Source organism: Humulus lupulus, chromosome 8 (genome assembly GCF_963169125.1).
Source record: "Humulus lupulus chromosome 8, drHumLupu1.1, whole genome shotgun sequence".
Taxonomy (NCBI): Eukaryota; Viridiplantae; Streptophyta; class Magnoliopsida; order Rosales; family Cannabaceae; genus Humulus; species Humulus lupulus.
In genome coordinates, this window is record NC_084800.1 from 117,298,007 (window position 1) to 117,311,615 (window position 13,609).

Here is a 13,609-nt window from a genome sequence, read left to right on the forward strand (position 1 = left end):
TGAGAAGTACTATTGTGATGTAGCTAAGACTGCCAAGATGAATGAGTTTCTGAATCTTGTTCAGGGCAATGCATCAGTGACCGAGTATGTTACTAAATTTGGTGAGTTGGCCAAGTCTGCCTTAGACATGGTACCCACAGATATGGCTCGGAAGGAAAGATTTATTCAGGGGTTGAATCCTGGAATAGTTCAGGGCATTAGAGTTGCCCCAGTGTATGAAGTCTCTACCTATGCTCAGGTGGTAGAGAAGGCTCTTGCTGTTGAGAGTATAGTAGTTGGGCAGCAGAGTGCGGGAGAGCATGGAGCCCAGATAGTGGTATCTCCACTTATTGGAGCAAGTAAGAAAGAAAGCTAGAAAGCTCGTCCAATATGCACCCGGTGCAAGAGGCGTCATCTGGGAGAATGTCGAGCAAGGGCATGTTTCCTATGTGACATGGTTGGACATCTCAAGAAGGACTGTCCAAGGCTAAGGGAGCTTGAGCAAAAGAGGATAGACAGCTCGATTCTAACTCAAGTGTTTATTCCAGGGCAGTCAGAGTCTGAGTCTGAGACTAGTTCCTCAGGGATGGCAGGTTAGCTTTCTGGTTCTGATTTCTAAGCTATGCTGGTTGGTTTTGGTGCCATGTTTTTCCCTTGTTTGTTGTATATAGAGAGGCATAGAGTTGCTATGTAGATCACATGGTTATGATGTGATGAGAAATGTAATACAGTATTGGTAATCCAAGGGACGAGTTAGATTATGGAAAGGACTTATCAATGGTTTTCATGAGTTAGTTATGACTGACTAGCTTTGGTTTGATCCAGGTATGGATTGGTTAAGTAATTAAAGAACAATCTTGAATGATAAGGAAAAATATAGTAACTCTTGGGTTTGAGAGTGGGAAGCCTTGTGATAGTTGGCATGGTGCATGGTTTTATACCCTTATAATACCTGTAGCGAGAGCTAGAGTTTTGTGCAGGGAGATGCATGGAACTCTTAGCTAGCATGGTGGATACCACTTAGGTTGTGTCAGTGAGATCAGGACAGACTGGATTAGTCTGTGGGTTCTGAATGTGTTCTCAGGTGGTTTGCCAGGGCTTCTTGTTATAACAGGAAATTAGAATGGTGATTGGTTTAGTGCCAGAGATGAAATTAGATGTAAACACTGTTTCTAGTGGCTCAATGGAGTTATAAGAATTAAAGAGTTAGTTGTTGAGTAAGATGGAACCCTTTAAGGTGGATCTTGGATCTGGCTAAGACCAGTTAGGGATCAGAGAGGGAAGATTATGTAAAGGATTGTGTTGATATCAAATTAGAGCACTGTGAGTGCTGAATATATCTTGAGAATTGGCTTGATGCTAAGTGTTTGTGAATCAGATGAATAGAGCATTCAAGGATTTGTTTGAAATGGGATTTGTGATTGTCTTGGACGATGAAATAGTGGCATTTTCTCTGCGAAGAATTGCCAAGAGTGAAGAGTGCCTTGGGGACAGAGGTGTCCATGGATAGTACAGATATTTTAGGTGCCTTGGGGAGGAAGTGCTGGGTCTTTATAGACCATGATCAGTTAGAGGGTTATTATGACATCCTAGTAATAGAGAAAAGTGGTTGTCTATGCAACATGTGATTAAAGAATCTGACCAGAACTGAAGTAGGGTTTCTGGTGGGCCAGGTGGCCAGTTTATTGTTTGAGATCATTATCTCAAGGAAGATAAAAAAAGATGGTTAAGTGAGCCATAGATGGAAAAGATTGAATGGAAAGCTTCAACTGGATTGGCTAGAAGTTGTACGGTGACAGATATGGATTTACTGTGATATAAGAGATCGGATTTGGAATCCGATGGACATTGAGATTATCTGGGAGATTCTGGATGAATCTCATGCTATTCTTTTATTTTCTTCATTCAGGCATCGTGGAAAGGTAACAGGATATGAAATTTTATAGTGATGGCCTGAGATGAAGAGGCATATATTGAGGCATGTGTAAAGTTCTTAACCTGTTAGCAGGTCGAGACAGTGTATCAGGAAACAGCAAGGCCATTACAGCTTTTGGGAATTTCATAGTGGGGAATGAGTGAGCATCGCGATGGGTTACGCGGTGGGACTCCCAGGTTGATGGATCGAAATGATTTGGCATTAAGTCATTGTGGACTGGTAGTCCAAGTGAGTTTAGTGTATCAGTAAGGACAGGTGAATAGTATAGTTGATCTATATTTGAATCTCCTTGTGAGAAGGATAGAGAGCCTTCGTGAACTCAAGGTTCATCTTATCAGATGAAGACTCTAATGTTACTTCCAGGTTATGGAAGGGTGAGAAAAGGCGATGAATAAGGTTATAGATAGAATTTTGTACAGACCTTTGTTCTCGGGCTGATCATAATCAGCGGGAGAACTGTTCAGTGTTGAAAGGGTATCTTATGAGATAAGACTTGGTAGAACATGTTCATCACCTGTACATTGGAATGAGATGGGTGAGATGTTACATCTGGATCATGAGATGGTTCAGGGAACCACAGAGGTTATTAGAGGTTGGAGCAAGGATGCTCACTTCTTAGATTAAATGGAAAGTGATACTAAACTGAAAAGCGGGAACATGGAGTTCCAGGTAGGAAGTTATGTCTTCCTAAAGAATCACCATGGAAAGAGGTGATGAATAAAGGCAAGTTGAGTCTAGATTGGTATGACAGTTTGAGTCCTAGATAGGACTGATCAGATTTTCTTTTGTTGGACCATAGTTTTGATTCCGACGGTTGTACATTGTTTTATGTGTCTCCATGCAGTGGACATGGGTTAAAAGAACTCATGAGTTGAGTTACAAGGTTCTGAGGAACAAAGTATACCATGATTTAAAGTATATTGCAGAAACAGTGAGGTCAAGAGAATGACCTGGGAAACTGGAATCGGTTGTGCGGAATTCTTATTTCGGGCTGTTCAGATAAATTTCGAGGACGAAATTTCTGTAAGGAGGGGATAGTTGTAATGCCCCAAATTTCCTAATAAGGATTAAGACCTTGATTAGGAGGCCGGGAGGGCCATAATTGATTTATTATGCTATTTAATGATAATATGCATGTTTAGGTGTATTAAATATGCATGTGAACCGAATTGTGATTAATTGGGTGATTTTCATATGTTGGCCATTTCGGGCATTTTTGGCATATATGTGAAATGGGTGTGGTGCTTTATTATTATTTGGTTATGCCAGGGTTACCCAGCACAAGACGATCCTAGGAGGTAAGCTAGTGGGAAAGTCACAACGGGGTTTAAGCTTGACTTGGAGTAAGTCAAGGGGTATTTAGAGCATTACCGAGTTATTGGGTAATGGGAATTAATATTTGGTGATAAATTGGGAGTTAGTAAGATCAGGGGGAAATTCTGGAGGTTTTGACTATTTTGTCCCCGGGGGTGTTTTCGGGACCCCGAGCATTATGATTTGGTTGAGGCTACTTAAGCTTGAAGTAACCTTTTAAAAGAATAAAAAGAACGTTCTATACGTTCTCTCTCCCTAAAAGTTCCCTTTTTGTCTTCCGATCGCTTTTTCGAAGATAACTGGAGTTCTAGGACTCGGATTCAAGCGATGATCGAGGCATAGCGATCCTAGGAAAGATTAGAAGCTTATTAGCCGGAAGATTTAGTTGGAAACAACTTAATCGGAGGTAATTCAAGTTTTTAAGTTCCAAGTTTTTAAAGTTTTTAAGCTTGAATTGGATTTTGTGTTTTGTTGTGTTTTTGGGTGATTTGAGACTTGGGTTTTATGGGTTTTTAGTCATGGGAACTCAAACCTTAGGCCTCAGGATCATTCCTACTACCCGGATGGGTGGCGTTTGATGTCTCGGAGGCTAGGTCTTGGTTCCGGGTTTGGTTTTAGAACTTGAACCCATTGGATTACCATTTGTGGTTGTGACTAGGTTATCACTAGAGGCTTGGAATCAGGATCGTGCTTGTTGCTCATTTGTTGGTAACCTGTGCTTGGACCAAAGGTAAGAAAACTGCACCCTGTGTATATGTGACATGCATGGCTATTATTGATGCATGTTGGTTGATTATTATGTATGACATGCATGGCTATTCTTGATGCATGTTGGTTGACTATTAAACGTGACATGAATGGCTATTATTGGTGCATGTTGAATTGCTGGATATATTGCATATGATGCATGAGAAACATGTGATTAGGACATGCTTTGTATACCGTGTATGATATCGTTCAGAGCTTGAGCCTCTGTGTTTATGCATAGTCCTAATTGTACTAATACCTGTTAAGTAAGCATGCTGAATACCTTGTTTATGGATAACATACATGTGATATATGTTTGGTGGCATGGCTTACCTATGTATGGCGCTGACTTATTAGTCAGAATCGACAATGGTGTCAGATCCGTCTGTGAAGCTGTGACTTATTAGTTAAGTTCACAACGGGCTGAGCACTGGTGGTGTTTCACTGACCCAAGGGTCAGAAGTGGCTGTGCGTTGTAAACGCCGGGCCAAGTGGAGATTAGATCTAATTGAGGTCGGCATTGAATGACTCATATGGGGTATTAATGCTGGACCGACTGGAAGTCAATGAAAACTATAAGCGCTTGCCTAGTCTACGACCAGATGACTATAGCCAAGGTATATGACCCCGGTGACTGTTTGTCACATGGCTAGGGGACGCTGTCCATAGTTACGACTCTAGAGTCGGGAGATTAGATCTAATTGAGGTTGGAATTGAATGACTCATATGGGGTATTAATGCTGGATCGACCAGAAGGTCAATGAAAATTATAAGCGCTTGCCTGGTCTATGACCAGATGTTTATAGCCAAGGTATATGACCCCGGTGACTGTTTGTCACATGGCTAGGGGACGTTGTCCATAGCACGACTCTAGAGTCGGGAGGAAGGTTATGTTGGTGACCATTCACCATGCACCTGTCCTGATCCAACTTATGAAAGTATCACTTATCAGTTTAGCCCTGGTGACCCTATCGTCACATGGCTAGAGGGAGCGATGCTCATTATTGTGACTATTGGCTATTGTCACCTATTTGCTTGGACTGATAGTCCTGAATGGTTATTATGATCGTTGTTAATATTATATCAAGCTTTATTGTGTTTTCTTGCTGGGCTTCGGCTCACGGGTGCTACGTGGTGCAGGTAAAGGCAAGAGGAAGCTAGACCATCCTTGAGTTGGAGAGCTTAGGTGATGATGTGTACATATGCAGCTGCTCGACCGCTACGGCCGAGGTTTAAAGTGGAACTAGGGTTGAACCCTGTTTTGCCGCTTAGAACGGCTTGTAGTAAATATTTTCTGTAATAAACTCTGAAATTTATATTTTTGGGATCCCAATGTATATATTAAACGTTACATCATAACCACAGTGTTTAAACCCTAAACCGCTAATCATACTTAGATCACGTTTTGGCCAAATGACTCGATTAGTTAGTTTAGCACTGTTTACAAGGCACACCGTAACGGTCCCAGGAGTTGGGGCGTTACAGAAGGTATCAGGAACCTTCCTTTTTTGATCACTGGGGCCAACACCCCTACCAGAACCCACAAATGGAGGAACTGTCATCCTGGAATCCTTTCTGGTTGCACTGTCACGCCAGATCTTGGGCTCTGCACTCTCAGCTGTGAGTGCCTTCTCAACCACCTGTGCATAGGTAGTAACCCCTGCCACAGTGGTAATACGTACATCACGGGCTAGTCTGGGCTGTAGCCCCTGAAGGAATCTCTCTCTCCTGGTCCCATCAGTGGGCACCAGTTCCTTGGCAAACTTTGCCAAACGGTCAAATTTTAAGGCATATTCAGTAACTGATAAACTTCCCTGAACTAGCCGAATAAACTCCTCAGCTTTAGCTGCCTTGATAGCATTATTATAATAATTTTCATTAAACAAGGTCTGAAACTCCTCCGAGCTCAGGGCATTCACATTCTTGGTCTAGGTAATCACTTCCCACCAAATCCGGGCATCCTCCCGAAACATATAGGTAGCACAGGCCACCCTCTCATTACCAGCTACCCTCATAAAGTCAAGGATAGTGGTAATCATACTCATCCATTGTTCTGCATTGGCAGGATCTGCACTGCCCTAAAAAACAGGAGGTTGTTGCTTCCTGAACCTTTCATAAAGAGGTTCCCATTTATTTCCTACCTCAGGCAGCTGTTCTGTTGATGGCACCGACACAGGAGGTGCCTCTGATACACTAACCACTGCATGCACTTGTTGCTATCTCAGGAGACGAAGCTCCTCTCCTTGTTTCAACACTGTCGCCTGCAACTCATTAAACAACTGCTGCCAGTTTGCAGGAGCTGGCTATGGAATCTGAGATTGGTCATTTTCCTGACCCTAGCTGTTATTATTATTCTGGCCCTGATCACTTTGGCCAGCTGTAGTATCTGTCTGTTCTGGATTCATTCTTATTTCTGATATACCTTGCTGAAACATTGATCAATACGGCCAGTCAGGTAGTAATAACTAAACCTCTTGCTGCCTCATAGTCCAAGAACAAGCAGACAATTATCATATTCCACAGTCATTCAATATTCACAAGCAGATACATGTTTATGGCATTCAGCACTCAGCATGTATCACATAACAATTCATAATATTTCAAGGGCACAGGTTCAACACAGTGTCTCATGCATACAGGTAAAGCATATGCACCACATTTAGGCAGTTATGCTCATAACTACATAAATAGTTACCAAACCATGAGTCGAGCTTGACTTCAGTGATGTGTGTGCATGCCCAGTTAGTCTACAGGAACCTTAACCTTGGCATTGCTCTGATACCAAGTTGTAACGCCCTGGTTACCCCAGAACAGTTACGGTGAACAGTGAACCGAAAATTTGACTCATTGCCTGAGTCCTTTGGTTAAAAACGTGTGCTAAGTGTTATTAACAAGTTAAGGTGAAAACCAAATAAAAGGAAAAGGATATGTTTTATTTGATACATAAAACTGTTCATGGGCCCACAAGAACATTTACAAGTTATTCACAACTCAAAAAGGTCATTACTATTCCAAAATTTCAAACCCCGCCGACCTAAGCGGCAAAAATAGGGTAAATCCCCTAGTTCCTCTGAGAACTCCTTGGCCGTGGTGGTCAAGCGGCCGCATATGTACACATCACCACCTAAGCTCTCCACTCAAGGCTAGGTGAGCTTTTCTTTCCCTTTACCTGCACCACATAGCACCCATGAGCCAAAGCCAAACAAGAAAACATTGCATTATATGTAAACATCATCAAATGATTATCATTATAATCACGCAGAGTTCATAGCTTTCAAACAAATGAGTGAATATCACTTGAGGTTCTGGTAAACCATACTGAGTGACTGACAAGCAAGTCACTAATTCAAATGGAAGAGTGATGTTGGGTAAGCCATTAGCCTTCAACAGGTTCTGGTAAACCATATTGAGTGACTGACAAGCAGGTCACTAATTCAAATGGAAGAGTGGCTGCTGGGTAAGCCACTAGCCTTCAAGCGCTTATAATATTCATCGAACTTGAGGTCGGTCCGGCATTAATGCTCTTTGAGTCATTCAATGCAGAAAGTCCATTAGATCTAATCTTTATTAGCTTGCGTTGAACACGCTAAGGCCGTCCTGACTAATGAGTCAGCGCAGTGTGACCAATGCCCAGTACCACTGCCAAACCTGACTAATGAGTCACAGCTTCACAGTTGATACTAGCACCTTTGCCAAATCTGACTAATGAGTCAATACCATGCACAAGTGAGCAACATTTGCTAAGTATTCCGCAATCAATTCATGTCCACATTTATACAACCAACATGCCTCATGAATAACCATGCATGTCACATTTGGGGTGTAGTTTTCTTACCTCTGATTCGAGCTAGAATGAACAAAAGAACGACCCTTGAGAACGGTTTAGCTTTTAGTCCTTTAGCGGTTACCTAATCATAACACATTATAGGATACCATCAATAACATGATAATCAAAGGTTCTCAAACCAATATCTAGCCTCCAAGAGATCAATTCTGTAACGCCCTACTACCTTAGAGCCGCTACTTAGTGAGTTGAAGACAGAAATCGTGCTTTTGACTGACTCTAAGTGGTTTCTAAAACCAAAAGTGTGAATAAATCAAAGTTTAAGGCTGTACTCTTTTAAAATGTTTAGCTTCATTGAAAACGTTAAGTATAAAACATCTGGGATCCCAAAATAAGGTTTACAAAATATTTACAACTCAAAATTAGATTTACACTTGATCAACTATCAAAAGAATGGTAAATACAGCCATATACAAAAATGCCCCCAACCAAAGCAGTCGGGCAGGCCGAACATGTACGCGCCACCCCCACGCTCTCCATACTCATGGCCGGTTGATTGACTCTTTGCTTTTACCTGCAACACGGAGCACCCGTGAGCCGAAGCCCAGCAAGAAAACCCAAATAGTACATAACATATGCAAATAATATAGCTGACATAATACACTGATAAATAGGAAAGCCATCAGTCTTAAACAAGCACGGCCATGCCGCCCCAGAGGCCTTACCAAAGCCTGGGGTCTCGGTCCTCACCGTAAGGATAACTCATGTATCCCGTGGGTCCCACCCTGGTTATAAGCATCCCATGTGCTGAGTGTTACTTCCGGCCCCAAGGCCGTACCCGGCCTTCGCCGCTCTCGGCCTTAGCCGTTCATTTCATTATAATAGCACGTATAATACATTTTGAAATAAACATTCAAACATATAATAGTTCATCTAAGATTACACATTTGCACATAATACAATCTAGGGTCATGCCCTGCAATCACACTGTGGGCCCATGCCCTATTCTCGGGTGTTACGGTTTTCTTACCTGTATCCCGAGCTTTCCGATGCACCAAGGTCACAAGCACGGTCCTCTAGTACGAGCCTCCCCGAAATCCTAGTCACAACACACATAAAACACTTTTAATACTAACCAAGCCCAAGACCACTTCCCGGGACCAATCCCGCACTCCCGGGACCTCTAAATCCATAACACAAAACATCGGAACCATCCCCCGTGTCCCCGGGCAAAAGCCCTAAAAACCCAACTTTTTGGCTGCCAAAATGACCTAGGGCCGCGGCACTCCCTTCAAGGGCCGCGGCGCCCAGCAGCTTGGCCCTCATCTTGAAGCATCCTCGCGCCGCGGCGCCCAAGAACAGGGCCGCGGCGTTCCTTCGCGAACCCAGATTTTCTGGGTTTTCCCATGCGTTTTTCCCGAGCTTCAACCTCTCCAAATCACCCCAAACAAATACCTAAACCCCAAAATCAAATCAAAACCTCATATGAACCATCTAACAACCTATAGATACTAGAATCAAGAGCAAAACACCATCACACCCAAAAATCCACCCCTTGATTCTAATTTCAGCAACTCAAACCAAAACTCAAAAAAACTAACCCAAGCTTTAGATTCACAAGTCAAAACAGAAATCAAACTTAAATATGCATAAGATCCTTACCTCAAGTGGAGAATCCACCCTAAAAGCTTCCTTGATCTCCTCCTAAGCTCCCACTTCAGCCCCTTCTACACCTCTTCTCCTTTCTTCTTCTTGCCCTAGCCTTTCTTTCTTCTTCTTCTTTTTCTTCTCTTCCAATTTTATCAAAACACCAAATGACCCAATGCCCAAACCGTGTACCCCATAAACCCAGCTGAAAATTGTCTAATTGCCTTGCCAAATGACCAATTTATCCCTTCCTAATAACCCTTCCTAACTAAACCTTCAAGGGCACATAAGTCCTTTCACTTCTATTTCATTTCTACCATTTTCTATCTAAAACTTGTTACTCACAGCAGTTACAAATGGTTACCCAGGTTACTCAATCGCCAAAACTATAGCCATTAGTTCTCACTTCAACTTACGAAATTCCTAAAGTACCCCTAGGCTCCTCCCGAGCCGGGTATAAAATCCCGTTGTGACTTTTAGACTAATTGGCTCACTAGGACCGTCTCGATGCGTGCATCCTGATAAAAACACCACACTCACATGGCACAAATCACATAATACAATTATCACAGTTATGCCCTAAAATGGCCAGATTACAATTATGCTCTTTTTAAGACAATCAGGTCTACATGCATACTAATTCACATAGTCATGCATCTCAAATAATCAAATAGTCATATAACGTGCATTAAATCATAATCATGCATAAAACTCATTAAAGACACACACCAAATCCCATTATGCCCTCCAGGCACGCTACTCCAGGCCCTTAAGCCTTAATAGTGAATTTGGGGTCGTTACAAATTCAAACTAATCCAAGTAGTAGGGACACTCATGAGGCCTAAAACTAGGTTCCCGGGGTCAAAACGAGCAAACGGGGCGAAAACTGGGCAAGGGCTGCGGCCCTAGCACCTTGGGCCGCGGCCCCCAGAGTTCCCTGAAGCAAGGGCCGCGGCGCCCAGCAGGTACATCTCCCCCCCCCCCCCCCCCCCCACCTGCTTCTTCAAAGCAGGGCCGCGGCACCCCAAGAACAGGGCCGCGACCCTCAACTCTGGGTCATTCCCAAACGTGTTTTTAACACTCCAAAACCTCCAAAATCATACCTAAACATTCCCCAATCATCAAAACAAGATTCCTAAGCTTCCCAATGCTCCAAGAACCTCAAAACCCAAGGTTCAAACGAATCGAAAACTCAACAATTCACAAAGTCCAATTCAAAGCTTAGAAACTTTAAAAACTCAAAACTTCAAACTTAGATTACCTTCGATTAGGTTGTTTTCCGTCAAATCCTTCGGTCAAGAAGCTTCTAATCTTTCCTAGGATCGCTATGCCTCAATCCTCGCTCGATTCTGACTCCTAGAACTTAAGATTTCTTCAAATATGCTTCAGGTGGCAAAAATGAACTAACGAAGGAGAACGAGAGGTTTTCTAATCGTACGTTCTATCTGACAACTACTTCAAGCTTAAGTAACCTCAAATAAAACCTAATGCTCGGGGTCCCGAAATCACCCCCGGGGACATTATAGTCAAAACTTCCAGAATTTCACCCTGATTTCAAATATTCCCAATTTATCATCAAATAAACATTCCTATTACCCTAAAATTGACCCCGTTATGACAAAACCGCTAATCCACTAAAAATGACTGTCTCATTCCGAATAGCTCGAATATATCTCCATAATAATGGAATCTCATTCACAAATCACATCATGCACCCAAATACACAAATTTACCCTCAATGGGCCAAATTAGCAAAATAGCATCATATTTCAAATGTGGACCCACATGCATGCATATATCATCATATTATAATATAATTCACATAAACATGCATATATTCATTTAATGGCGTAATTAAACAATTACGGCCCTCCCGGCCAACTAAACCGCCACTAAACCACATCGGAGAATTCGGGGCATTACATAAGCCAATTGGGTGTAAGTGGGTATTTAGGAGAAAATACCACACTGACGACACTATCCAAACCTTTAAAGCTAGATTAGTAGCTAAAGGGTTTAGGCAAAAGGAGGGTATCAATTATTTTGATACCTATGCCCCTGTTGCAAGAACAACTTCTATAAGAATTTTGTTCGCTTTAGCTTCTATACACAACTTGTATGTTCATCAAATGGATGTCAAAACAGCATTCATTAATGGTGACCTCAATGAGGAGGTCTATATAGAACAACCCGAAGGGTTTGTCCTACCAAAATATGAACATAAAGTGTGTAGACTTGTAAAATCCTGATATGGATTGAAACAAGCTCCTAAGCAATGGCATGAGAAGTTTGATCAAGCCATCATGTCTAATGGGTTTAGACATAACAATGGAGACAAGTGTTTGTATTCAAAAACTTGTAAGGAATATGTGATCATTGTTTGCTTATATGTGGATGACATGCTTATTCTAAGTGATAGCATGAAAGGGATAGAAGAAACGAAGAGGTTGTTTTCATCAACCTTCAAGATGAAAGATCTTGGAGAAGTTGACACCATACTTGGTATCAAAGTAAAGAAACATAGTGGGGGGTTTTGCATTGGGTCAAGCCCACTATGTTGAGAAAGTATTGAACAAATTTAACCATCTCAAGGTTAAAGATACCAATACTCCATTCGATCATAGTGTAAAACTAGAGAAGAATGAAGGAAGAGCGGTGGCTCAATTGGAGTACGCTAGTGCTATAGAAAGTCTAATGTACACTGCTCAATGTACTAGACCTGATATAGCATTTGCAGTAAGTAAACTTAGTAGGTTTACAATTAATCCAAGTATGGATCACTGGAAGGCTATTGGAAGAGTCCTAGGCTATCTCAAGAAAACCAAAGAACTAAGCCTTCATTACTCCAAATTTCCTTCAATCTTAGAAGGATATAGAGATGCAAGCTGGATATCCAATCTTGGGGACAACTTGTCCACAACTGGTTGGGTATTTACACTTGGTGGGGGTGCAATTTCTTGGGGTTCCAAGAAACAAACCTGTATATCTCATTCCACTATGGAAGCAGAGTTTATAGCTCTGGCTGCTATCGACAAAGATGCCGAATGGTTAAGGGATATGTTGATAGAGATACCCTAATAAAAGAGAATGTATCTACTATATCGATACATTGTGATAGCCAAGCGACATTGGCTAGAGCATACAATGGAGTGTATAATGGGAAGTCTAGACACATTAGTCTAAGACATGGATATGTAAGAGAATTGATTCAAAGAGGAATCATCTCAATATCCTATGTGAGAACAAGTGAAAATCTAGCGGATCCTTTCACTAAGCCACTAACGAGAGACTTAGTTGCTGCATCATCTCGAGGAATGAGACTTAAACTCCCTAAAGAGATTCACGATTGATGGTAACATATCTTAACACTAGTTATTCAACTAGTGTTAGGTTCAATAGGTAACAACAAGTCAATCAAGTGAATATTAGTTGTACTCAAAACAAGTCCCATGCAAACAATTATTGGACTTGTGCAATCAAATAATTATTTGCATGAATGTTTGTTTTCCGATGATTGAGAGTCAAACTTTGTGCAATCAAATTATTATTGCCTTAAAAATTATGCAATCAAATTTTGAAGTTTGCCACACCTGTTGGCACTGACGGATCCACATGGAGACTAAGAGGGTGTTTGGCACCTTAACTAAAAAACTGTTTTTTGTTTTTAAAAGCTAAAAACAGTTTTTTGAAAACAAGTTTGGATGTTTGGCATTGTTTTCAGAAAATAATTTTTAAAAACAAAATTACAAAAAACATAAAATTTTGAGAACAACAAAAAGTTGTTTTCTATTGTTGTCAAATTTTCTTTCCTTACTTTCTCACTTCTTATTTTTCATCATTTTTTCTTTCAAATTATTTTATCTCATTATTTATTAAAAACTTTTAAAATATTTTTCTCTTTATAAATATATTTGTTAATTTTTTATTTAAGATTTAAAAAAAAACTAAAAAATTGTTTTTAGAAAACATTAACCAAACACCTCTTGTTTTTTGAAAACTACAAAAATAGTTTTCTGTTCTCATTTCTGATAACACAATTTTGAAAACAAAAAACAAAAAACAGAAAACAATGGCAAACAGGCCATAAGGTGGGCTGATGCCCACACTCATTTTTTTTTTCAAAATAAAAGTTTAATATTATTTTTACAATTTAATCATTTTTATGTAAATTTTGACATTTATGCATTTTAAACTTTGGCCCC